Here is a 5,256-nt window from a genome sequence, read left to right as displayed (position 1 = left end):
CGGGACTAAAAAGATAATCTGCGTATATCCAAGCGACGGCAAACAATATTACCTCTGTTCTGTCCGGCTACGTGGTATTTACATTCAAACTCCGGCTAAAGTTAGCTGGGACACCCTGTATAATTGACCTGTATATAGAGCAGGCAATAAACGTATAGTGATAACTTGTGCTGAATAAATCGCATATACCAAACTTAAACTTGAATATATTGACCACCAGGTGCTGACGACCAGAGCCCCGAAGTCACCCTCAGGCAGCCGCTTTTATGCATGAAGTGTAATTAATTTTTTCGATCATATCATCCCAACATACCCATTTTTGGGCATGTTTTTAACGCTAGACGGGATTACTTTATCTTGTTGCTGCGTTGCTTACATGGTGCTTGTAGAGTCAGGTCACAAGAGAGTTTAGGATGGGTGGCTAAGCTTTTTATTTTTTTCAAACGAGCAAACAGCGTGGTGTGTCGCGTGTCGCGGTTGGTAACGCTTTTCCTACGTGACATCAAAGCAACGACAATGCTTAGTAAGAAATCTTTAACAAGGCAATGGTTAACAAGCAATGCTTAGCGGCGAAGTTGGGCGCGTGGAGAAGAAACGGAAAGTTGACTCGGCTTACAAGATTCCTCTGATGTTGAGCGAACTTCTGAAGACGGAGGCGGCCGTAAATGACAAAGCCCGCGAAAAGCGCCGCTTAGACAGGAAAGTGCCGGGAACTGGCCAACGACGACGTCGAGAAATTCTTTTATCAATCGTTGCTCAGACATTTTTGTTTACCATCAGCATGAGTCCCTCTCAAGGCTATAGCAGAAAGCAGGAGCCCTTGCTGCATTTGCTAAAGCTGAATACTTTACCGCAGGGTTAGAGTAGCTCCACCGAGTTACGAGCAGATACTCGATCGTCAACAGGGGAGTGGCTCTGCGAAAGCGCCTTTCCGCTAAAAAGTTTAAAAGTAATCCAAGAAAAGCTTGTGCACTCTTCTCAAAGAAGTCACTCTCCCCGTCAACAGCAATCGACGAAACAAAAGTTGCCTGGGCGTAAAACTTCGACTAAACGACACCGGCCTGCAGCTCACAAATGGCCACCAGCAACGTGAATAACTCTGGCAAAGCCGTGAAGCGCAGATCACTCAAAAGCGCCACCGGAAATGCGCCACGTACGAAGAAGCCAGAAAAAAAAGACGTTGTAGGGTGATTCAAACTCTAGTTGAAATCGAAGAAAGACAATGTCTTACTCAGCGAGTTGGATGTTCGAATGGGATGCAGTCGCTGCGCACGGCACTTTGGCGCGTGTGAAGAGTAGGCTTAAATTTTTAGTGCGCTACGTAGCGAATCGGCCCACTTTCTTATAATGCACGTATCCGCGAGAGCAATCCATGAAATAGGCTAGAAAATGCATACCTTATACTAGAAAGTAGGGCTAATGCGCAACGAAAGACGTTGTCCTCGAAAAAAAAAAAGAATGGGTGGTGCTTGATTGATTCGCGGGAAAACGATCTCTCATCTCAGTCCGTAAACTTTGGAGTGATGCGTTGGACATCGACTTCAGTGGCGGCCTCCTAGGAATACCTTGGCAGTGTAATTCTCGTTATGTAGCGCTGATGAACACATTCGCGAACACCGCATGACGAGATTTTCTTCTAGAACGCATGATTGGAAAGTTAAAACATTTGAAAGCTGTATGGTGAAATTGCAAATTTACTCTGCGTGATCTTACTCGACGAACACGTTGATCGACAAAAATACTACGCTGTAGACTTTCCATGCGCGTAGCGTCCGCACGTAACGTTGAACGGGTCTAATTAATGAATGGCGAGAAGCACTGGAACGTTGCGCGAAAGCTTCCTATCGTAGTTTCTGCAAGCGTCTTCTGCAATTTCTGCAAACGACTCCACATTTTTGCGATAAACTGATCTTCGCGAAGCCTACAACAAAACTTAATATTACGCCGTCATAATGCAGCCAGTTGCCTGAATGACACGTGCCTACACACAATTCACGACATTTCCGAAGGCTTATAGAGGACAGCGAAGGTGCCTGCTGCAGCGGAAGGCGAGTCATGTGACACCAGGCTCAGTGCAGAGATCAAATGAACATTCGAATAAATGTTGTAATTCATCAGCCTACAAACGCATTTGCACACTCAATACAAGCAGAACAAATTTTGCACTAGTAAAGTGCAGACGCAAGCGTGTGACCTTGAAAAAGAAATGGAATAACGAACCAACAAACAAAATAAAACTGATCATGAGAACTGCAGTAGTAGAAGCGATTCCTAAGCCGAAGTGATGGTTGCAGAACGGATAGGAAGGTCTTAGTGCTCCATGTAAAGCAGTGACAAAATTGCACACTGTGTGTTTCCGAAAACGTTGTCGCTCTCCAGATGCGCTGCCCACAAGTTTACAGACTGTTTACATACACAAGCAAAATGAACAAATACAAGTGAGAGTCGGATGCTTGGGCGCGCAGACAGTGCTCGCGCCGAATGTAACGATAGCCCCACGCAACCGTCCCATCGAACCACAAGATTTTGAAAATGAGCAAATATTTGTATTTTCTTAACCAAACAAGAAATCAATACATTCTGCATCTATATTAAATCGGCTTTTGGGGATATCTAGTCAACACAGACCTGCTAGCACATGACTACATAATAATATTAGCATAGAACCTAAGTCGTTGCAACTCACTAGCTGTTGCATATGAAACGCACATTCGCGGCCGGCAACCACATACGCGCCCACGTGATTACAGACAGAGAGGCATAGGGTCACATGGCGACAACCCTACGTTCAATCTGGGAGAAGGATTCCCGCAGGAATGGGACTTGTCAACCTGCGGGCGTTCGCCGTGGGACTCATTATGAGTGAGAGCCTCTGCGGCGGGGAGGATAGCTCGCCTCCTCACACCATTCCCTCGCAACATTTCATTTGCCTATGTTTTCGTTATTATTAAACACTTCTATAGGTCCTTGTGCTAAAACCTTCCCTGGACGGCTCTTGACAACTCGACAATGTGAATAACCGAAGAACTTGAGGGCCACTTTAAGGACAGACGAGAATGACTTGGTTTTGCAGCATTAGTCTAACACGCAGGTCACTAAAGCTGTGTACTGAAAGCTCCCAGGCAGATGAACGGAATGATACTCGCGTAACTCCTTAACACGGTCAACATGCGCAGTTAATTCAAATTGCAGCAGCTTGATGCAGGAAAGTCGCAGTTCTCTGTATCGCTTCGAAAAGTTGCATCTCTCGTTGTGACTAGCCATTCTCATTTGAAAGCATGGATGCCTCGCCCTCTGCTCGTGCAGTCGCTATATGACTGGGAAGGTGAACTAATGACGAGTGTGCACAACGTTTCCTTGCAATCACACGATGTTACTGCGCACAGGCTGTCTGTTTAGCTCAGATAAATTGTATAATGTCTTATTGCTGCAGCCGCTAGATCAGGCCAATGTGCCTGCGTTCAAACGAAGAGACCGAAAATGTATGGCGGAATGACTGCTCGCCAGAATGACTGAAGGTGAACTCTAGTGCAAATGCTCAACCACGCCTGGTGTGACGGGATACGGAACGCCAGCAGTTGTAATGGTTTTCTCAATTCCTGCCTTCGAGTAAAAGGCGGTGCACCAGTGATGCCCGCACCAGCACAACGCGATACGGAAGTGCAGCGGTGTAGGAAAAACTCAACCATTTTGCTTGGGCAGTACTTGAGCTTCTTTCGATGATTTCGTGACGGCAGATGATGATGTCCTCGCTGCTGCATGCCTGTCAGATATGGGAACCGACTCTAACGTTGCTACCGCTTCTGCAAGTCAGCCGGCGCTTGAAAACAGCGACCTGTCTCATCTGAAGCTCTAGGTAGGTCTTTGTTTTATGTAGTATCATTGCGGACGAGTACGATGTTGCGCGCATCACATAGAAGTGGTTCTTTGGGAGGCTGCGGTTTACCGGGGCGAAATTAGGTGTCCAGCTTATCGTGAAAACAGCATCAATACCCCAAAGGAGACGTAAGCAACAGTGAGGATCTCGAATATCAGACATGGCACATACTCAGAAGATAGGTTGCGCAACAAACCAAGTGAAACTACAGAATTAATTTTGTTTTCCTGAGGATTGGGTATGGTTGGAGAGCGCAATTATTCGAGGAACAAGGAAGCTCGCAAACAACACTGCATTCTCCGCTGAGGGAGTATTTTGAATTCACAGCCGAATGATTACTAAAGCCTCTTGTTTTCTTAAAAAAAGCAATCAACAAACATGTAGTTCATTCTTTGCGCAGAAGCAGCCTCCGTTGTCAAAGCAGGATTTCGCGTTATCAGCATTGAATTTCATTTTATTTTGATGTATGCTATAAAATATTTTCACGCCGATCCCTTGGAGGCCGTTATGATTGATCACGTGGGGACACGTCCATTGTTTGCCACAGCTGCCTCCTTTGCTTCCGTGTTTACAATGGATGTGCTTGACGTCCCAGTGCGGCTCTAGAAACCACTTTTTCGGCGGATATCGTATAGACGGTGACTGGTTGGACGATACGCGAAGCTTTGGCTACAACTTCAAAGGACATGCAAACGCTTTCGGAGCTCATTACGCCTTGTTAAAATAGCGTGAACAGCGTATCCGGTGCTTGTACGAAAAGCGGCGCTAGAAATATATTGGAAGCTGCCCACTTTCCGCCTATAAAATAAATCAGAATCAGTGTGTTTCGCTCTTTGTTCCTTAATTGGCAAACACATCGAAGGAGCGGTATGTAACATGTTTCTGATTCAGTAATGCTCTTCGGCGTGGTCATTATCCAATCGTTCATTTTCGACCTAATCACTTGCGGCTGTGCTTAGCTGCAATATACTTGTTCTTGTTACGCACAAAGCTTGAAACGCAGATGTTCTGTACTTTGCAATAACTGCAGCAAAAACATATTACAGCTAGTCGCTCACTTACTCTGTGACCGTCACAGCATTTTCTATTTCAAGCGACATGGTATTGTAGCGCAAAAAAAACGCAAAAGAAAGAATGTAAGTGACAGCCAGAAGTGAAAAAGAAAAAGAAAGGCGGCGCTACACTCACAAGTTATTGTGAAGTAAATTTCAGTTGCGAAAATTTGTGTGCCTTCGGTGTAGCTATCGTCACTCATGCTTCGGCGTATTGATTCAAGTGTGCGGCCGTTCACTTATTCTTCATACGTCGGCGATAGAGCAAACGTAAGTTGGCGTGTGAGTTGGGGTACTTGCGTGTCGATAGCGTGCGAGAAACTTACC

This window comes from Dermacentor andersoni, chromosome 2 (assembly GCF_023375885.2).
Source record: "Dermacentor andersoni chromosome 2, qqDerAnde1_hic_scaffold, whole genome shotgun sequence".
Classification (NCBI taxonomy): domain Eukaryota; kingdom Metazoa; phylum Arthropoda; class Arachnida; order Ixodida; family Ixodidae; genus Dermacentor; species Dermacentor andersoni.
This window is presented reverse-complemented; position numbering follows the sequence as displayed.